Source organism: Petaurus breviceps, unplaced genomic scaffold (assembly GCF_028583685.1).
Source record: "Petaurus breviceps papuanus isolate PSGF00001 unplaced genomic scaffold, PetGlider_PUasm1.0 90784, whole genome shotgun sequence".
In the NCBI taxonomy this organism is placed as follows: domain Eukaryota; kingdom Metazoa; phylum Chordata; class Mammalia; order Diprotodontia; family Petauridae; genus Petaurus; species Petaurus breviceps.
Window position 1 is genome coordinate 647,732 of NW_027187345.1, and position 23,274 is coordinate 671,005.

A 23,274-nucleotide genomic window follows, 5' to 3' on the forward strand; every position below is an offset into this window, starting at 1 on the left:
GAGAGGGTAAGTGCATGGAATAAGGAGCAGAATTAGTTTTCAAACCCAGGACTTCCAACTATAAATCCATGATTCTTTTCTAGGCAGCTTGGTGGTACAGTGGAGACAGTCAGTACTAGGCCTTGGAGTCAGGAAGACCTGAGTTCAGTGTGACCTCAGACATTTACTAGCTGTGTGATCCTGGATGAGTCACTTCACTCCACTTGCCTCAATTTCCTCTTTTGTAAAATGAGCTTGAGAAGGAAATGGTAAACTACTCTGTTATCTCTGTTAAGAAAACCTGAAGTGGGATCATGAAGAATTAAACTGGACCGAAATGACTAAATAACTACAAAAATCCTGGGCAGTCCCTTAACCTCTGTCTCCCTTAGTTTCCTCAACTTTTGTGATAGATAATATTTCAAAGTTCTTTGCAAATATTAAAGGTCTTTATAAACTACCTATTTTCTGTTAAACCAGTGTGCCACTTCTCTTGTGTTTGTATTGAATGGCTAAGTTTTAAACTACTTTCTAAACTTCAGTTTTCTCCTTCCTTATTGGATATGTTTAAATTTCCTCTATTTGGTATTTTTTGAAATATCCCTCACTATGGAATATATTTCTTCTATGTTCTGTATTTCCATGAGTTCAAACTTTGAGGCTTACATTGATATAATAATCATATAGAGAGAGCTGAGCTATCTGTCATGTCATCTCCAAGATTTCAGTATATTCTACTGGGAATGAAGAACAATAAAAAGTTGCAGTTTCTCAACTGTAATCAAGGGAAATTCAACCTATGGTATGCAAACGGGAGCATGGAGTTGTAAGAGAAAAATAAACAAGCAGATCTTCCTGGTGTCGGACTAATCACATTTTTACTATAGCATTATCATGGGGTTTCAGTATGTATACTTGTTCTACTGCATAGCTCTCTGTCCTGGGAATTGTTACTTCCGTGTCTGAAGTCATTCTGGGATTTTAAGGGTTCCAGCAGATTGATCTACAGATAACTGAGGCTTTATGGTATATCTGTATATGTGATTTCAGAATGACTCTAGACACAGAAATAACAATTCCCAGAACAGAGACTTTGCAGAAGAACAGAACAAAAGAAGTACATGGTGGAAAATGAAAGAGGGGTTGTTTACATGACAAGAGCAAGGGATAAACCATGGACAGCAGGTGTGATCCATTGGTGTTCTAGCAATGTCATGAGAACTCGAGAAGATCCCCGAGAATATTTGGTGGGCTCCCTTTGGTGACCTTATGGGAGGACATGGAGAATCACACAGGATAGGCATATAAGAATGTGATATGATCTACATCATTGGGGGAATAGCATTATAAATCCATTGGAGATATTTTCTTTCTGGCATAATGGATAGCTGCGCGCGCGCGCACGCGCACGCGCGTGTGTGTGTGTGTGTGTGTGTGTGTGTGTGTGTGTGTGTGTGTGATACAGAGAGAGAGAGAGACAGAGAGAGAGACATACACTTACACTCAAACATAGAGAGACTGAGATATATAGAGAAAGCGTTGGGGGAGAGAGAAGGAGGGAGCAGAAGAGGTAGTAGAGAGGGAGAAAGAGAGATGGCAAGAGATAGAGAGGGAAGAAGTAGAAGAGAGGGATAGAAGGAGAGAGAGAAGAAGGGATGAAGAGAGGAAGGAGGAGAGGGACCAGGAGAGGGAGAGTTGGGACTTGTATCCCAAGGCCAGTTTTCTAATTGCTACACCATGCTGCCTAATAGCTATATCTGTATCTATTTATCTGAATTACCTAAAGGAAGCCATCTAGAGAGCTCTTCTATAGAGGATTTATGGAAAGACATGGACAAGAATTGTAGAGAATGAGAAAGTATGGATGACTTATATCTTGTGTGGGTGGAGGGGAATATACACACTAATGAAATTACAGATCCATCAAGATATCAAAGTTTATATTTTTTTGAGCAGATTTATCTCCAGACCAAGTTATAGATGTTTAGCTGATGCTAGGAGTGCTATTGGACTATAAATAGGGATATAAATTATACAGACACATATAGGCACACATGTATACATATGTATATGTATCAAAATATGAATGCATATACACATGTATATGTACATGTATGTGTGTTTACATGCATGCTGGTACTTTGGCAGGTCCATGGTTTCTTCTGGGTGTGAGTGCTCCTTTCTCTGATGTAGATCGCAACCTCTCCAGGTTTTCTTATTTGCATCTTTCTCCACTTAACCTGTTAGTGACCTTCTATGTGCCTTTTAACATCTTCTGGGCACAAATGCAACATACAAATGACTGTCCATCTGTTTTCTCTCATTCTTCCTGTCTAATTGGCCTCCTCTTTTTTTGGTCTTACATCCCCTTTACAGTGTTTTTGGTGCCATTCCTGATACCCGCACCATCTCTGGTAATATGCTGCAGCCTATTTAGTTCACATGTCTATCTTTTTTCTGTCTTTTGAATTTTCTTTCATCTTGAATCTTTCTATATCAATAAGGTTTAGCAGAAAGAGCACTGGATTTGGTCCAAATTCCATCTTCAACATTTACTATTTCTGTGTCTGTAGGCAAGGCACGTTACTTCTCAGATTTTGAGTTTTCTCATCTTTAAAGTGGCGATAATACCTGCAGCATCTACCTCAGGGAGAGATGGTATGATGAAATGCATACAGAACTGGCCCAGAAGACCTAGGTTAAGTCTACCTCTAAAGTAGTCTGGCTGTATGACCCTGAGCAAGTCACTCAACCCCTTAGTGCCTGAGGTGACTTTCTCAAGTATTAAGTTATAAAGAAGGTACCAACCTACACTGAGGAAGTTCCTCACGGGGAATTCTCTGTATCAATAAAATCACATGTCCAGGCCCTGTCTAGATACAGATCTTATCTGTGATCTCATTGACATAGGGATGCAGATTAGCATCTCCAGTGCAATTTAGATTCCTTGAGATTACCTGGGGGCACAGAAGCTAAGCGACTTGACTAGGTTTACATAGCTAATGAGTCAGAAGTGGGACTTGAACCTGGGTCTTCCTAGTTCTAAGACCAGTTCTCTACCAATATGCTCTACTACTACTACGATGACGATGATGATGATAACTACTACTACTATTGCCACTCCTATTATTGCAACTACTACTGTGATGATGACTACTACTACTGTGATGATGAGTACTACTACTACGGCTATGATGATGATGGCTACTATCACTACTACTACCATCACTTCTACTATTATGATGACTACTACTACCAATGATGATGATTGCTATTACTGTTATTACTACTACTGCCATTACAACAGCTACTACTACTAAGATGATGACAAGTACTATTACTACTACTGCTATTACTGTAACAACAACTACTACTACTGCACTATCACTGCTACTACTATGATGATGACTACTATTACTATCATTACTACTACTACCATTGCTACTATTACTACTAAGATGATGGCAACTACTATTCCTACTACTGTTATCACTACTACTACGATTACTATAACAACAACTACTACTACACTACTACTACTAATACTACTACTATTACTACTTCTTATTATTAATATGGTCTCTCTGTTGGTATAGAGAAATCCTAGGTGAGGAAGTACCCTCTATCATTGAACATTTTAAGTAGTTGCCTAGAGCTCAAGTGTCAAGCTCAAATAGGAATGAATCTCTGTGGAGAACATATTGACTCAGAAAACCATAAATTAAAATTTTCTAAATTGTATTATATTTTTATTTCTTTTCTTAAAAATTTATCAATTACATTTTGATCTGGTTCAGGCTGCACTTCGTAATGCAGGCCATGAGTTTGACATCTCTGATCTAGAGCATTTAAAGACCAAGTTACTTGTCAAGTATCATACAACTAGTATGTGTCAGAACCAGGACTTGAACTTGGGTCCTCCTGGTTTCAAGGCTAACTCTTGTCTATGCTATGATTATTATTATGTTATCATTATAATATTTTTTGCATTATAGGACTAATAGCTACATAGCATTGCCAGGAATATTTAATCCACTGCATAACTTCTCCAATGAAATATAACTTGATATCTCTATAGTGACTGCTGTTAATATGCAATCTGTTGGACGATTTATTTCAACAGACCACCCTCCAGCTGCATGTCACATGTATTAGTCTGGAAAGCATGTGGTTTTCATTCATTTTGTTTTTTCCAGTGTTGATGGCTGGACCATTTGCTTTTATATTGTTGTGGCTGTCAGTGAGGAGACTTTGTAGATCATGTTTTCCTGTTTTTTATGGTACTTGAGGTCAATACTTTGTGGATCATTGAACAAAATTATCTCCATAATTGCATTGGTCAAGGTCTAACCTAATTTTTAATGTCTGCTATGCTTACATTGTTTGAGGGAAAACTTCAAGGCTACATTTTGTTTCTTATCTTTTATCCCTCTAAGTCAACTATGTGCCAAGAAAATTTATGGTCTGCTATTTAAAAAAAAATCACCTGCAAAAGCTTGGCTATTCCTTTCTCATTCCTTTATATATAACTTTTCTGTGCCCTTAAAATCTATGCTTTCCTTCAAAGCTCAACTCAACCACCATTTTCTATAGAAGGATTTTCCTCATCCTGTCACCTGCTAGTTCTTTCTATTTCCTTATATCCTCGATTGTCTCCATTAAGATTTTTAAAAGTAAGAAAATATTGGCTCTTGCCAAGTTTTGGGTTACATTTTTAGGCAGGGATTAATAGTGCATGTTATAGTTTCTGTTGTTTTACAGTCTTCTCTCCTTTGAAACATCTTGAAAATTAATCTCATTTCGTTGAATCTTTCAAAAGTTGTTCATTTTAAAAAGTCATAGTATTAATTATTCTCTTGATTCTGCTAACTTCATTCTTCATCCATTCATACAAGTTTCCCCATGTTTCCCTGAAACTTTCCATTTTGTCATTTCCTCCAATACAGTAGCATTCCAGAGGATCAATGACAAAAATATGCTACCTATGTCCTGACATAGCCTAAGTATGTAGAAATAAGAGATTCAGACATGGTCAGTATGGGAATGTGTTTTGCTTTATTTGTATTTCTTACAAATGATTTTTTATTTCTTTTATTTTTTGTTTTTTAGGGTGGAAGGGAGAGTCAATTAAAAAAAATTAAAATATGTCTCCGTAGACCATTATTTTTTCTAGCATAGATTTATTTAAATATGTATTTGCTGGGATCTATTTCTGATTCTTGACTATATCTTTTTAGATATCATTTAGCTCTTCTTCACATAGTGTATAAAACCCAGGCATGGTAGAATTAAAATGCACTGATCTGATCAACAATGACATTAGAGCAGTTAGTGTAAAAGGAACAAGGATTGCCTTTATCCCTAATGGATTTTTCCAGTATAACTTCAAGTGTACATAACAGAGATAGAATGGAGGTTGTATTCATTGGAGAAAGATTCAGGACATCACAGTGCCATGGGACTTTTGCTTGGAGGAGGTATTGCATCAGGAAATGTGAACTTGGAAGGACATGGAATTAAAAGGATGGCAAACCTTCATGAACAGGTGACTTGTTCAAGATTACTAGGGCATTCCTGAGCTGCCATGGATGGAGAGCAACAATGGTGCATTCTGATGATATGGGGTTCATCTACTGAGCATGAGATGCAGGTGTTGCAGCTTATACTCTCCATGTTTAGGCTCTAGGTACAGAGGAGGACAGGAACCTCAAGAGATCAACTCCATGGAGAAGAAGCTGGCAGTCTAAAGTTAGCCCAAAGGTGAATCCAGGATGGAGGAGCTGTGATCAGTCTCTGTATTGGTCATGAAGATTATACTGGGAGAGATGGGAAAGGCCTGTCCATCCAGATACATTAGGGACTTTTTTCACAATGTCATGTGAGTTCTGTTTGAGAATGTTTCTCCCACCTACCATTTTCAAAAGAATAAATGGCTGTACCCATTTGTACATGTTGTGGGATGAGGACTGGGAATGCTTTACTTAAAAAAAAAATCTCCTTAGTTGTTTACATTTTTATGTCTTAAATGCTTTAGAAAGACATCATGGTAGAATGAAGAGAGAGTTAGCCTTGATATTAGGAAGAGCTAGATTGAAATCCTGCCTATGGTACATACTAGCTCTGTGACCCTGTTAATGCCCTAGGCAACTCCCTAAAACCAGATGAATTGCCAACCAACAGAATTTTCGTGTGGGAAGTTTTTTAAACTTATGAAATCACACAGAGATCCAGAGATCGCTCCTCCCCCAGTTAAATGTTTTGATATTGGGTTGATGGTTCTTTATGGTTTATGATTAAGAAATATTGCTGATACTCTTAATTGATTAATCAAAATATATCATATTAAACCTGAGCAAAGTAGCAAAGGGCTCCAGAGATAGAGTTTCTAGGAGTCTTTGGGATACTCTTGGCACAATAAAACGATTGTAGATCAATTCCCTTTTGTGCCTGCTGTCCTTGTTTCATCTACCCATGATCCTAGAATGATTGGGCTTAGCTAGATCTTTTGCCAAGTTCTCTGCAGATTCACTCTCTCCTCCCCTGCTTTTAATGATTTTGTCTTCTTTCATCTGCCTCTAAAATGTTTTGCAAGTGGTCTGGTACTCTAAATCAGTGCTGCCCTCGGATGCCACATCCGCTTGGCAAGAAGTTAAAGTGTTTGCTGACTGAAGTGGTTTCTTGGATCTTTTTGTCTGTCCAGAGGAGACCTTTCAATTCATCCTTCCATTTACCTACAATTTCTTTTTGTGTCTTTAGAATCCCTAGTCTCCTTCAAAGTTTGCCTCAGCCACCACTTTTTACATAAGGCCTTTCCTTTTCCCCTCAAATGCTAGGGCCACTTCCCAAAATCATCTTGCATTTATTTTCATGTATTTGTATAGGTGTTGTCTCCCTCTATAGATTGTAAGCTCCTTGAGGGCCAGGACTGTTTAATTTTTGTCTCTGTATCCCCAATTACTTCCATTATTGTCTTTATTTTGGATTTTAGTTGTTTCAGTCAAGTCTGACTCTTTTCGACCCCATTTATTTATTTGTTTTGGCAAAGATACTGGAGCAGTTTGCCATTTCCTTCTCCAGCTCATTTTTTTCCTTCTTTTTGGAGGGGGGAGGGCAGGGAAATTGGAGTTAAGTGACTTGCCTAAGGTCACACAGCTAGTAAGTGTTAAGTGTCTGAGTCCAGATTTGAACTCAGGTCCTCCTGACTCCAGGGTTGGTGCTCTAGTCACTGTGCCACCTGGCTGCCCTTCTTCAGCTCATTTTACAGATGAGGAAACTGAGGCAAACAGGATTAAGTGAGTTGCCTAAGGACCCACAGCTAGTACATGTCTGAGGTTATATTTGAACTCAGGTCTTCCAGACTACAGGTTTGGCAGTCTATCTACCACCTAGCCACCTTTATTGTCTTTATATACCCTCAGAATGACTTATCTTAGCTAGATCTATTGCTAAACTTTTTTTTTGCTCTTTGGAGGGCAATTGGGGTTAAGTGACTTCCACAAGGTCACACAGCTAGTTTTTGTGTTAAGTGTCTGAGGTCAGTTTTGAACTCAGGTCCTCCTGACTCCAAGGCCTGTGCTCTATTCACTGTGCCACCTAGCTGCCCCTCTAAACTTTCTTTACATTGATTTCACCTGCTACTACTTCTCTATGCTCTATGAGATATCACTCACATTCATCTATCATTCTTCTTTGTAAGATTATACAAATGAGTTTACATTCTGAACTGGCATTGCTTTTGGCCATTATTTCCCTCTTCTTGGCAAGCAAGTCAAATGTTTGCTGACAAGGCCATTACTGGTCTTTTTGGTCTTTTGTGGCAATTGGTTTACATTGGTTAAATTTCAGTATACTTTTATTATATCTGCTGGCTATTTCTGATATCCATGACTCATTTTTTTTCATAAGTTATTTATTAAAATTGTTTAGAATCAAGTTGTTCTAATTATATGCCACATTTTTTCTCATTATTGTTGTTTGTCCTATCTTTTTTTTTTTTTTTTTACTAATTTTGACTCTTGCTCTAACAAATCACAGTTCATACTGTACACAAACAGCTGATTTGGGAATGACTCCCACGTAAGTAATGAATCCTCTTTTATCCCTTAAAATATAAATAATTTCATTTTTTTTGGTGATTTATTTAGTGCTCACCACGTCTTATGCTTCCCCTGGGCATCAAACTCATGTCACCGATTTTCTTTTGGACATTCCAAACTGTATGTTTCAGTGACATCTAAAACTAAAGCTATCCCAAATAGAATTCATCATTACTTCCTTCTCAACTCTTCCCCTCTTCCAAATTTCTCTTTTCCTGTCAAAGGTACCACTTTCCCCCCTAGTTTCCCAGGTTTGTAACATTAACATTATCTTTGACTCCTCCGTCTTCTTTACTACACATATCCAATCAGTTGCCAAGTCTTGCCTTTACAACAAATTTCTAACATCTCTCACATATGATGCTTTTTCTTGCTCTTAGCAGCTAACACCTTGGTTCAAGCCATCATCATCACTTTCTAGATAATTGCAGTGGCCTCCTAATTGATCTCTCTATGTTAAATCTCTCTTTACTTCCATCCATCCTCCATACTTCTCCCTAAAGTCATTATCCTTCAGTGCAGAATTAACCAGGTCAATTTCCTACTCAAAACGATATTAGCTCCCTTGTTGTCTCTGGAAACAAGTACAAACTTTTGTTTCTGTTTGACTTTTAAAGCTCTTCTCAATCTTTCTCCCTTTCTATCTTTCCAGCCTTCATTCTATGATCCTCTCCATTCCTCATACATGACACTTCATTTTCCCCTTTTAATACCTTACTTTCCAACCTGGAGTATGTTCAGACTTCTATATCTTGATATGATGAAGGCATAGAATTTAAATAATCTAAGATTTTTCTGGAAACAAAGGCCTGTCTTTTTTTTAAGCAATTGGGGTTAAGTTATTTGCTCAAGGTTACACAGCCAGGTGTTTCTGGGTGGGTGCTAAGTGTCTGAGCCCGGATTCGATCCCCAGGTCATCCTGACACTGGAGCCGGTGCTCTTACTCACTGTGCTACCTGGCTGCCCCGGCCTATCTTTTTAATACCAACATTTTCCCAATGTTTCTATATGAGAGTGAGACATATAATATAAAAATCTATGAAGAACTGAAAATGAATATCATTCAATGTCAGTGGAGAGACACATGGTAGATGTTAACAGCAATATTGTTTTAAGAATAACTTTGAGCAAATAAGTCATTTTGACTAGTGTAAATACCCATATTAACTACAAAGGGCATATGGAGGAAGACATCTGCATCCAGAGAAAGAAGTGATAAATAGACCTATATACAGAATGATTTTACATATATGTATATGTATATGTGTATACACACATATTTGTGTCTAATCATAACCATATCTAGGGTGGAGGAAGAAAAAAGAAATATATTAATAACTTCATTATATATTAGATTTGCAGTTTCATGTGCAATTTTTTATTATACTATGTTATAGGAATGCTTGTTTTCTTCTATAAATTAATAAAAAATGAACAAGTGATTATATGTGTCTATATATGAGTGTGAATACATATATCAATATAATTATATCTTTGCAATACATACATATATGTATATAACCTGTGAAGGACTTTGAGGAACAGAAACAAAAGATATCATGAGGGAAATAATATGAGAAGATGTATTGGTCATATGGTGAGGGTACCGGCTGATAGGAACATAGTCAGAGTGTTCCACTGGTATCCCCATGACTCCATGATGTCAAGAGAAAGGTGTCTAGAACATTGGGCATATTCTTGTGGTGAAATTATGGAAGGACATGGACAAGAGCCATGTAGGATGGGCCCACAGGGATTTTTTGTTTTCAGAATCATTACAGAGAATAATTAAATTGAGGAGATCACAAACCACCTGAATATTTGAGTATTCCCAATTCTGTCACTAACTGCTCCTATGACTTTAAGCAAATTATTTCTTCACCTCTCTGAGCCCACTGTTTCCTCTGCTGATAATGGAGGATGAAAGGTTTGGATTAAATGAACTTGACCTTCCCTTAAATCCCCATTGGAATATCAACTTCTGTAACAGATCTTTTCTGATCCCTCCTATTTTAGCACCTTTCCCTTGTTGATTATTTACAATTTCTTCTCTGTGTAGCTTGTTTGTATATAGTTGCTTGCATGTCATCTGCCTCACTGTACTTGAAAGCAAGGACTGGCTCTTGCCATTCTTTGCATCCCAGAACTTCACATAGTGCTTGGCCTATAGTAGGCACTTAATAAATATTTACTGACTAACTGACAGTATTCTAAGGTCCCTTCCAGGTCTGACACAGGGCTCTATAATCGTCCCAACCTCCACCTCTCTGCACAAATGTTTAGGGAGGAGAGACAAAAACATGGTCCAAATGTAGGCTGCAAGTGAGACCATAGAAGCGGAGGGCCTGGATGTGATCGAGCCTTTGAACAATGGGGATGGATGCTGCTATTTAGAAGTGGAAGAAAATTGAATCATAGTCAGGATGATAAGGGATTTTTTTCTCTTGCAAAAATGAAACTATACCTGACAAGGAGGATCTCATTGGGAAAGGAGGAAACTTCTCTGAGGTTTCTACCAAGAGAAAGTATATGGGGGAAGGCCAGGGAAGTACTTTCAATGAACAATTCAACATATAAACATCGATTTCTTGCTCTGTGTGAGGTATTGAGAGAACTTAGGGAAGAAGGAGTAGAAAATAAGACCCCTAGAGGAGGTTGTGGGATTCTCTGAATCAGCAGCCATAGTTAAAGTTTAAGCCTGAGGGTGAAGGGAGCCTAAAAACCATGCAAAAGAAGGCTCTTTTTTTTTTTTTTTTTCCTTTTTCCTCCTAGCCATGCCTGGAATATGGGTCTCTCTCAGCAGATGAGGAGTGGTTAGGAATTCAATTATTCTATCAATAAACATTTAGTAAGAGCCTACTCAGTGTCAGGGGCTGTACAAGATACTGGGGATTCAAATGCATATGTGAGATAGCCCCTACCTTCAAGGAATCCGCTTACTTTCAATTAGAAACGAGGATGGGATGGGAACTTTGGGTTCAACCTGTAAAGATAGCTGCTTACAAAATAAATATGAAGTGATGATTTCTAAGTACTGGGGATGCTGAGACCTGAGAGACTCAGGAAGGGCCTCTTGAAGGAGACAAAATAACCTACATTTTGTAATTCCTTTCTCTAAGCACCTCAAAGTACATGGTTGATTTTTAAAAGCATTTATCCTGCCGAACTAGCCACTGTTTTATTTTTAACTTTAGAGAGACCCTAGTTCGCAAATACCAGGGTTACATAGGAAATTAATTTGAAGGTCTCATGGCTCACAGGGAATATTTTTCACCATCACGTGATGGGATCCAACTTGGCAGAGTGAGCTGCTCTTCCCTAGGGGAGCCCTGAATAGTAGGGTTTACTGAAGGTCATTACTGGAATACATACAAGTAGTAGGAAAGAAGACCACACTGTGACCAAATCTACACAGTTGTCACACTTTTTTGGTTTTCTTTTTGCAATTCTTCCAGTGAAAAGTCATATTTTTTTACCCAATTATTTAAATTGGGCTTGATTAATATGAAATTTAACAGTTGGCTAATGCCACAGCTTACAGAGCTTATGAATCTATTTTTAAAGTTTTATTGATGATTGTGGCTTTAATATCACTGTTACTTCCCCTGCACTTCCTCCCTATCCTCACATGGAGTCCTTCCTCCTAAAAACAACAACAAATTTAAACAAAAACAACTCATTGATTTTATTAGATAAGGAATCACATCCCACATCTCTAGTTGCCAATCTTTCTGGAAGAGAGAGGTATGTTTTTCCATTAACTCTCTAGGATCAAGATTAATTAAGTTCTGGGTGGCTAGGTGGCACAATGAATAGAGCACCAGACCTGGAGTCTGGAGGACCTGAGTTCAAATCCGACCTCAGACACTTAACACTTACTAGCTCTGTGACCTTGGGCAAGTCACTTAGCCCCAATTGCCCTGCCTTCCCCCTCCAAAAAAAAAATTAAGGTTTGATTACTTTTAGTGTTAATAGATATTTCTTTTGTATAATAACTAATATATGCTTGATTGTAGCATTGTGTGTGTTGTTTTGATTCTTCTTACCCTATGCTGCATCATTTCATATAACTCTTCCCATGTTTCTCAGAATTCTCATAAATGTCCTTTCTTATAGTGTATTATTCCATTAGACCCATATGCCACAATTTGTTCATCCATGCCCCATTTTCTGAGCCTCCACTTTGTTTCCAGTTTTATCCTACTCTAAAGAATGCTGCTATGAATATTTGGTGTATATATGGGGCATTTCTTTCTGCCATTGTCCTCACTGGACTAGACTTTTTGCCAAAGGTTCCCTGCCATTTTGTGTCCCTGTATCTCCTGACCTATACAATATGAAAGAAAAAAGAAAAAAAAGAGACTAATAAAATCTTTCATAAAGAAAACTTTATTGGATACATAAAATGTTTTATGTTGTTAAAATTATTATCCAACAGAGTCAAATAAATTAGTGAGAACTTTAATTTTGTTTCTTGTCAACCGACTAGTTTTTGAAATATCCTATTTAGTCTTCAGTTTATTTCATGCTTTGGATCTGATTGAAAACAGGACTGAAAATATCCTGATTTTAAGGATAAATTGTTATAAGCTGAATATATATGGATATGCTTCTACAAGGATACATCAATCCATTTGTAGCTTCTTGGATTGGAAATTGATTGAGAGTTGCTGGTCATTGAAGTGATCATTTAGCTCATCTGTCATGGGATCACTGTTGCTGATTTTTTTTCTAGATCAGTATGACAGTGGTTTCATAGCCAAATTTCATTTGCTTTTTTTTTTCTAGCAGGAATTATTCCTTTAATTGTCTCTTTGACAAAGTTTCATGCATGTACCCTTGGAGTTGTGTGTCCTAAGATGGAACTCCTGCTTTATGTCAACCTTAAAACTAGTGCTGGATCTATCCCTTGGTGTGATGACTCATCATGCATAGATTTTTTTTTTAAAGCAATCAGGGTTTAAGTAACTTGCTCAAGGTTACACGGCCAGTTATTTCTAGGTGTGGTGCTAAGTATCTGAGCCTGGATTTGATCCCAGGTCATCCTGACTCTGGGGCCGGTGCTTTTACTCACTGCACCACCTGGCTGCCCCCATGCATAGATTTTCACATGTGGCAACCATGGTCAATCGGAGAGTTAATTATATAATAATCTAGGCAACTTAAACAGCTGACTGGATAATCCAGGTGCTGCTTAATTTTTTGATTTTTTTTTCTTTAGTTTAAGTAAGTGAGGTCTTACTATAAGGTTAGAAAAATCCCAAGCACATAGGTTCAAGATGGGAGAAACTTGATTCAAGAGCATTTCACATGAAAAAGAACTTGGGATTTAGCTGATCTCATGTTCAATATGACCTAATGGTTGTACATCAAGGAATCTAAATAGTGAGCACAGTTTTAGGCTGCCTATATAGAAGTATCCAAATACTATGTGGTATGGGTTGTCGCCAGGTTCTCCATATGAATATTCCACTTTTGCTATGATAGCTGCTAAGAAAAAGGTTGGCACTTTTGGAGAATTGATAGTGGTTTCAAAAGTAAAGGAAGAAAAGAAACCATGAAAAACAGGAATATCATAGAAAAGAGATTCTTAACCTTTTTTGCATTTGTTATAGACTCCTTTGGCATTCTAATCAAGCCTATAGGCCCTTTTTCAGAATAAATGTTTTTCAATGCATAAAATGAAATACATAGAATTACAAAGGAAAGCAAAGGTTAGGAAAAATAAAGATGTACCACTTTTCTCTTCCAAGTTCATTGACACCATGAAATCTATCAGGAGACACTCTACATTAAAATATTCTTCTAGTAAAACTAACTCAGGAATAAGGTACCAAAGCTACATTTTTTTCCTCCTGCCTCCAAATATCTTCTTCATATACTGTCACGAAGTGTTCATTTCATTTTTTTTTTACAATGCCTGAAAATCTACCAATTAGATTTTGTTTGGGGTTAAGAAGCACTTTTTTTTTAAAAAGAAAAATACCACATATGGGTAAGAAGTTTAAAGGTTATTAGTAATTTCTAATTTAGGTGTGATGTAGTTGAATCCCATTGGTTTTCTCTTTAATTGGGTTGAGTTCAGGTGTCCTGAGGGAATGGGCAGAGTGTGTGTAGGGGTTGGGGGGGGAGGATGGAGTGATCAGCACAGCATGAGGAGAGACAGAGAGTGAAGGTGGATAACACCAAAAAATAGGAGACATATAGGAATCTGCTATTGGCACACTTTGCCTATCTCCGAAGTAATTTTTTTTAACCTAAGGCTGTCATTTTATTAGTGAAGAGGGTGTGAATCTCTCTTTCCTTGGCTCTCTTTTAGTCTTTCATTTCACCTCCTTGTCTCAAGATTCAGGATTGAGACTAACCTTAACCCTATTGTTCAGCTACATTAAGCACTTAATAGGTTTTGGTGGGATATCCTGGAAACCTAACCACCATGGAGCATTTTTATGAAGATGTGCATTCTGAATTTCAAATAGCCATCTTACAAATTTTGGGAACACAGGCAGTTGGTGAGTTAGATATAACCCTCTAGTTCCTTTTCTACTTCTGGAATTCTAGAAATCTAGTTCCTCTAAGAGAGCAAGAAGGAGCCTTATTAACCTAGACCAATTCCCTAGCAGAAGAAAGCCTCAGAAAGGTACAGCTGGTTGCATAGCAACTTGGTTCCCCATGTTCTGTGAAGCTTTGTGCATCCCTAGACTCTTCATCTGGTGCTCAATTTCAATGTGTTCCCATTCATCCCTAGTTCTTCCTTCAGTTTAAATGTTAGTGCTGTGCTTGGTTATTCCATTGGCTCTGACAGCTGCCCCTTTGGCATCTGCATTGGCATAGTTTGGTTCCACTTAGGACTATGTTCTTGACCTCTGGTGGCCTATTGTTGAATCAGCTTCTGATTACATCAATATAGGGCAATGGTTACAGCACAGGTGGGCTCTTAACCCTTTCCTGTCTACCATCTAGTGTTGGTATATGATGGCCCCACTGTTCTCTGTACAATTCAGATCATGTGTGGAGTTCAGGTCTGAGCACTACATTCTTACCAATGACATTAGAAAGCTGGAGGAGAGCAACCAGGGTGGTAAGGTTTTTGGAGAACTTGTTCATAGAAAAACAGGTGAGGAAATGGGGAGGGGGAAGGAAAAGCAAACCTAATAGTTGTCTGAGTATTTGAAGAGCTGTCATATGGAAAATGACATTAGATTCACTTTGTATTGTCTGGAATCAGAAATTAGAAAATACAGGGAGACAGATTCCAGCTAAATAAAAGAAAGAGCCTTCTGATAAATAGAGCTCTTAATAATCAATGAAATGGGCTTCCTTATCAAATAATGAACTCCTTGGCACTGGTAGTGTTTAAGTAGAGCTTAAAGTAAGCTATTTCAGGGCCAGTTAATTGAGTGAGAGAAGGCTCCAAATTTGGAGGATTTGTTTCTTGGGAGGGAATTGCTCCTTGGGGAGGATTGTCTCCTTCTTGCTCCCTACCTTCCTCTGCCATTAGTCAAGTGATGACCTTGTGAACTTCAAAAGGTTGGAAGGCCTGGAGGATTCTGTGGGCATTAGTATCAATGTCTACCAGGGCCCATAGCAATGTACCTTATGCAACAGTGACTGATAGCAGCATTTGTGTTGCTAGTTGAAAAATATTTCTTGTTCAGTTGTTTCAGTTGTGTCTGACTCTTTGTGATATCATTTGGGCAGAGATAGTGGAGTGATTTGCCATTTCCTTTTCTAGCTCTTTTTACAAATGAGAAAACTGAGGCCAACAGGGTTAAGTAACTTTCCCAGGGTTATGCAGCTATTAAGTGTCTGAGGCCAGATTTCAGCTCAGGAGAAGTCTTCCTGTCTCCAGCCTCAGCACTCAATCCACTGCATGCCCTAACTGCCCTAGTTAAAAGACGTACCAAAAAGAAAATGGACACACTGGAGAAGTGCTGCTTCAGTACTCTATAAAGATGACAGCCCTCGGAATCCAGCAGAGAGCTACGGATGAGGTGTACTACAGGAGGCCTCCACGAAGGGAGGTAAGAACTTCAGTAACCAGGAATTGTGTTCCACTTTTGGCCGTGTATGCTCTCTATGTCTGGGAACATTCTCTCTACAGACATTGTGTGTACAAATGGAGAGTGTGTGTCCATTCAGGTGAGATGCGCCCATAACAACTGCCTTTGCTTAGTAAATACAAATACCCTTTCCAAAAGCTAATAAAGTCTGGTTAAGAATAAATGGGGACCGGGGCGGCCTGGTAGCACAGCAAGTAAGAGCACCGGCTCCAGTGTTGAGAAGACCTGGAGATCGAATCCCGGGCTCGGACACTTACCACCCACCCAGAAACACCTGCCCGTGTAACCTTGAGCAAGTTACTTAACCCCAATTGCTTAGGGGCGGCCAGGTGGCTCAGCGAGTAAGAGTACCGGCTCCAGTGTTGGGACGACCTGGAGATCGAATCCCGGGCTCAGACACTCAGCACCACACCCAGAAATAACTGGCCCTGTAACCTTGAGCAAGTTACTTAACCCTGATTGCTTAAAAAAAAAAAATTAAAAAAAAAAAGAATAAATGGGGACCATCCTGGAGAGTGACACTACTAGCAAAACCACACTTTCACAGTTTCCTCTAGAACTCTTGTGGAAGTGGTCAGTCAACCATCCTCTGGCAACATGGCCCGCCAGCACAAGTGGGAGTTGGGGGATGTGAGGGGACGGTAAGTGCTTTACAAATATCCTATTAAATCCTCACAACAGTCATCTGAGGCATTATCCCCATATTATAGTTGAAGAAATTGAGGCAGAGAGGGGTTAAGAGTTTTGCACAGGGTCATGCATTCCCATAACTATCTGAGTCTGGATTTGAACTCAGATCAAATCATGGCATGTTTCCTTCCTTCCTGTGTAATGACAATGGGAATTTGAAGATCTTCCTTGACCCTTAATAAGTCTAAGGGAATTTGAAGACCTTCCCTGATTTGAAGATCTTCCCTGCTCCCTAAAAGGCTGAGTGTAATCACATGGAATCTGTGGTGGGAGGAGTTTGCTGAAGGGTGGAGCAGAGCTCACAGGAAGCTGGGAGTCAGAGCAGTTAGAGATGGAGGGAGGGGAGGACACACCCAGGCAGACAGCTAGGCTTTCGAGTGTTGATTTGTAGGAGGGCTAAAGGCTAAAGGCTACATTGTGATGTGTTAAATTCTATGTTGCTATGATGGATTTGGTTTACTGGTGTCTGAATAAATGTTTTGCTTCTGTTGTCTAAATGGAAAGGCTATTACATTTTGCAATTGAGTACCATGCTGGCATATTATAGTTGCCATCAGCCCTGTAAATATTGTGTTGATGTTACATCTTGTACTGATATATCAGTGATGCTGTGGGCTTCGTAATCCATTTTATTTTATTATTTAAATATTTTTTACTTATTAAAATTTTTATCTATGGAATAAAGCAAATATTTTCACAATACAGTATAATGAAATATGATTACACATAGAAACTACAAATCTAGTATGTGCAACTTCCTATGCCTTTTAAACATATAATAAACATATCATGCAAATTTCTTCTTTTTTCCTTTTTTCTTTTTTTTTTTCTTCCCTACTCTCACCCCTCCCTAGAGATGGCTACCATTAGACACAAATACATATATACATACATACACACATATGCACATACACAAATAGAAATGTATGTACACATATATTATGTGTGTGTATGTAAAATCACTCTACATATACTTCTATTTATTAGTTCTTTCTCTGGATGCAGATAGTGTCTTCCTTCATTTGTCCCTTGTAGTTAATTTGGGTATTTATAATAGTCAAAATGACTCATCAACTCAAAGCTGTTCTTAAAACAATATTGCTGTTATTGTATAAAACATCTATTTTAATAAAAGACTTCTGATAGATAATACCTTAATTCAAGAAGAAACCCTAATGGTGTTAAATGGGACTTGTAAGATAGCTCACCTTCACAAAGCTTTACAGTTTACAAACCTTTCCCCCTCAAAATATGCCTCTGGGTGAACTCTGTTGTAAATCTGTTACAGAATCCTGCATGATTTTAGAGTGTAGGGGAGAGACACATTGTATGAAGAGAACCTTCGAGGCTGTGTTTTGTTTTACCAACTCAAATGGCTTATTGAAATCCATAAATAGTAAACCCAGTGGGATTTATATTTTTGTCCCCCTCCTTTAATCATTTTTGTGATTGAGTTATATCTACTGTAGACATTGATTTATGAAAGCCGATCTGTTCCCTTCTTAAGTTTTCACTAAGGCCATTGGGAGAGACAATATAATAACAATGATAATAATTATAGCTAATATTTGTATGGTGCCTAAAGGTTTGTAAAGCACTTTACATAGCTGATCCCGTCTGATCCTTACAGTGGGATGAATGCTGTAAATGGAGTTAAAAGACCTCAGTTCAAATCACAGTTCTGTGTGACTGCCCATGTAATGTTTGACAAATCACGTGATTTTCTTGGACCTCATTTTCCTTCCCTCTTGAAATGAGGGGGTTGGATTAAGTGATCTCACAGGTCCCTTCCAGCCCTGAATCCACATTCCTATGTAGTTATCATGAAAATACTAATAACCTTCATTTTATAGAAAAGGAAACTGAGGTTCATAAAGATTCAGCATCTTGATTGCAGCCACTCAGCTAATATTTAGCCCTAGAACTCAAGGCTTCTTCCTACTATACAATGATGTCTCTCAAACTATATAGCATTAGGAGGTGCCTATTTTGTCAATCAATCAGGCAAACAAGCATCTGTGTGTGTGTGTGTGTGTGTGTGTGTGTGTGTGCATGTGCTAGGCATTGTACTAAATGTCTACTGCACCTGCAACCCTTGTTAGCCTACAGTAAAACGGACTCTCCCTTACGAAATCTCGTTAACAGCTGGGAGAGACAACACACGTAGGTGTAGTTAGTATAGACTGGCAGTAGGGAGTCCTTATCTCAATTCTGCTCCTTCTGATAAATTGAGTCCTTGGAATATACCTGGGTACATCTTCTCCTTAAAATTCTAGTTTATTCCTGAGGGCTTATGGGATTCTCCTGAAAAATAGCCCCATTCTGGCGTTCTCTCCAATATTGATGGTTATAATTAATGTCTCTCCAATATCATTGATTGACTCAGGATTAGCACATTGTATCATTTAACCAACTATCTATCAATTAACTTTTACAAAGAGATATTTACTAAACAGACACAATAAGAACCAAAGCATTAAAACATCTCTCTAATGCAGGAAAACAGTGACTCCTCTACACCCATGACTCTGAAGAGAATGAGCTCAGATTTAAAATGGTTGTTACGAAGGATTCACCCACCAATTTCACTTCCAAATTTAGTGAAGCTGACAGACAGCTGTTTCCTTGATTTCAGGACAGGGTGTTATGGCTATAGTCAAATTCATTGCTAGGTTGGCTACTCCTCAGGATTGAGTTTCTTACTGGCCTCAGATGGCAACAGATTCTATTGTAGACTCCAATTTCTTTTGAGACACATTTAGATCTCACAAATAGAGAAGAAAGAAGACACATATAGGACACATATGGACACATATAGTGCCCATCCAAATCACAGGTTTAACTAGGGAAGGAAACTATTATTAAGACCTATTATGTGCTAGGAACTGTGCTTAGCATTAATCCTCACAACAACCATTTGAGTTATTATCCCCATATTACAGTTGAAGAAATTGAGGTAGACAAGGGTTAAGGGATTTACCCAGGGTCTTGCATTCCCATAACTGAGTCTGGATTTGAGCTCAGATCTTCCTGACTTCAAGCCCAGCACTCTGTCCCCCTGGAGCTCAGCAGTAAGGAAAGAGCAAGTTTTTCTGCCTTTTTACAAGTATTCTCAGTTCCAGTTTAGCAACCAGTCACAAGACCTTTTCTTCACCACACAGTAAGAAGCCAAGAAACAGAGAATACCTGTGCATGCTCTGAAGCGGGAAGCCAGGTTCTTTCATTCCATGTCCTCACAGAACTCTGAAAACTGGTCCCCCATGGTGCCACGTGACTGGTCTTAGGCAGAGCCCTGGGGCACAGCCTGATGTCCGGGTCCTTATTGTCTAGATCCCTTGTTATGTAAAGCACATAAAAATGTATACAAAGATGATTTTGAGTGGAAAGAATTGACACGGGGGCACTAGGAAAATCTTCATGTAATGGTGCCATTTTAACTGAGCCTTGAAGAAGGGATTCTATTAAGTAGAGAGATATTCCAGGCATGAAGACAGTCAATTCAAAGACATGGAAATGGGAATTGGCTTTGTATGTAGTAAATTCAATTCGATGAACATTTATTAAGTGCCTACTATGTAGCATATAAAGTTTAAAAAAGCAAAACATTTCTTGTCTTCAAAGAGTACATTCAACTGGGAAAGAGAAGGATACAGCATGTACATAAAAGGCAATTTCAAATTCAAAGTACAACATTGGGGGGGCATGGTTAGATAGCAGCCATTCTGAAAAAGATCTGAGGTTCTTATTTCATTGGAACTTAATATGATTCATCAACGTGATTCCAATTGGACAGATATGGGAAGACCTTACAGAGAAAGGGGTACATGAACTGAACATTTACCAGAAAATAAGACTTCTAAGAGGTCTTATAGTAAGACCTCTTATAAGGTATAGGCCTTATAATAAGGAAGGAGTATATTCTAGGCATAGTGGATAGATTGTGCAGATTCATGGACATGAGAGATGGAATGTTGAGTCTGAAGAAGAGTCAGTAGTCCAAAATGACTAGAATATAGAGCAAATGATGGAGAAGAATGGACAATTAGTCAGGTCTTAGATTATCCATTTGATTGGTGAGGGCATGGATAAACCATAAAGTGGACCATAGCGTGATGGAAACACATCTGAGGCGGGTCCCGTTTCTCTAGAATGTAACTTGCTGGAGGGCAGAGCTTTTGTTCTTTTGTAGTATAGGGTCAAAAACATTGCAGGCCCTGAAATAAGTTTTAAATCAATTAATCACAAGTATCAGGTTCCAAAGTGACCAGAGAGAGGGACTGATGTTCAGAAAACCCATTTGCTCTCATTAATAAAACAATCTTATCCATATTAAAGTAATAGGAGATGGAGGGGTAGAAGAGGTTCTATTAGCATGGTCCAGCTGGGGACCTCTAAGATGATTCCTCCCTTCACTGTGCTCATGAATAATTAAATAAATTGGTGTGACACCAGGGAATGAGCTGTAAAGTGTCACAAAATGCCAGAAACAAAATCCATCCAAAGTGATCTTTTTCTTCTTGAGGAAAAACCTAAAAGAACTTTTTTTTTCTGATTACCTGACAGTCCATTTAATCCCCAGGAAACATTCCTTTGTTATAGTTTCAAGGAGAATTACTTGAAATAATCCTTTGTGCAATGTGCCTGGTTCTATTTTAGTTTTAAATCGTGTCCCCTTTCTTTTTGAATTTGTTATAAAAAAAAGACATCTAATCAATGCCCAAGTGGAAGTGGTATGGCCAAGTCTGAGTTTCTTTCTCTCCAGGATGAAGTTACCTTTTGTATGGAGCCCCTTTTTAAAGAGACTTTAAAAGACTTCTGGGCTTGAGCAAGAATTAGTTAAAAAAAAGCCAAACCCCCAAACCTGAATGTTATAATTAAACTGTACAGATTTAGCCATCTTTCTTATAATACATTACCAAAGGAGAGAGTGGTTTTTTTGACTAGCTCCATACCACTGGGCTAGTCTTCAGGACCCTTTGCTACCTGTGACCCAGATTCAGAAGGGGCTTTATTCTTTTTTTTTTCCTGGGCTAAATATCTAGAAGGATTTTGAAAAGCATTTGGTAAAAAAAAAAAGCAAGAGAGATAACTGGTCCTCGTAATAGATGAACAATTATCTTATTGCCCTTAAGGCAAGAGGCCAGTTTTAGGGAGAGAAATGGAGCTCTGGAGGTTTGAGGGAGGAGGGTTGAACCAGAAAAGAAGTTGCCCCACTTTTAGACCACCAATGCAGTCTCAGACTCAGACTTGGGAAATTACCTCCCAAACATGAAGAATCATCAGGGCAATTTTCATTTAAGAGATAGTACACTATTTTAATTTAGGAGATGAGGCAAGTATCTTTGGCTTATGCTGTTCTCGGCACTTAAGAGGATGAAGCCTTGAGAACCTTTGTAGCCAGGCTACATATCATAGGTTTAGATCTAGAGGGGCTCATAAGTTCAGAGTCAGCAAGAAATCTAGAGGGCATTTAATACAATTCTCTCATTTTATGGATAAGGAAATTGAGGTTTAGAGAAATTAAGAGACCTTCCTATAGTCACAGTGGCAGGAAGAGATGGACAGACAGAATTTGAACCCAGGTACTTTGATTCCAAATTCACCACCTTCCCCAGAGCTAAAAGCTGCCCTAGAGAAAGAATGGATGCCCCTATAGTATTTCCAAAGCATACAGATCAACAGGATATAGGTCTCAAGCCTTAGGGAACTTTGACTTCAGAATGAAAAAATAATAATCTGCTTCTTTTCTTTGGGTATGGAAGTTTAATGTAAAGTGAAGGATAAAAAGGGAACTGGGCCAGATTGCCTAATGAGGTAGTTCTACCATGTTCACTCTAAGTTTTAAAAAGAAAAGCAGGGTCCATTTGTTGTGAGAAAAGCAGACATTTCAGAGATTTCTTCCCAGTTCTCTGCCAATGATCCCATGATGAGATGTGGCAGAAAAAATAGTGGAGCTGTTGCTAGTATATACCTTCTTTATCAGAAGACCAATGGTCTCATGATGTCTGCCAGTCAAGGATTGGCTACATATTTCTGTTACCTTTCCTTCTCTCTTCTCCTTCTCTTCCTTCCTCTCTCTCTTTTACAGGGCATTTTGTACTATAATGAGGCATATCACATACCAGAGAAACCACGTTGGTATACAAATGAGCATACCTGATAGGCGGTCCATATTGGGTTTTAAGTCATTTTCCTTTCCTTTCCTTTCCTTTCCTTTCCTTTCCTTTCCTTTCCTTTCCTTTCCTTTCCTTTCCTTTCCTTTCCTTTCCTTTCCTTTCCTTTCCTTTCCTTTCCTTTCCTTTCCTTTCCTTTCTTTTCCTTTCCTTTCCTTTTTCCTTTCTTCCTCCTTTTCCTTCCCCCCCTCCTTTCTTTCTTGGTGAAAGAATATTGTTATGAGGAGAGAGACATAATAAATATAGGTGTGACTCATTATTCATCATTTTGTC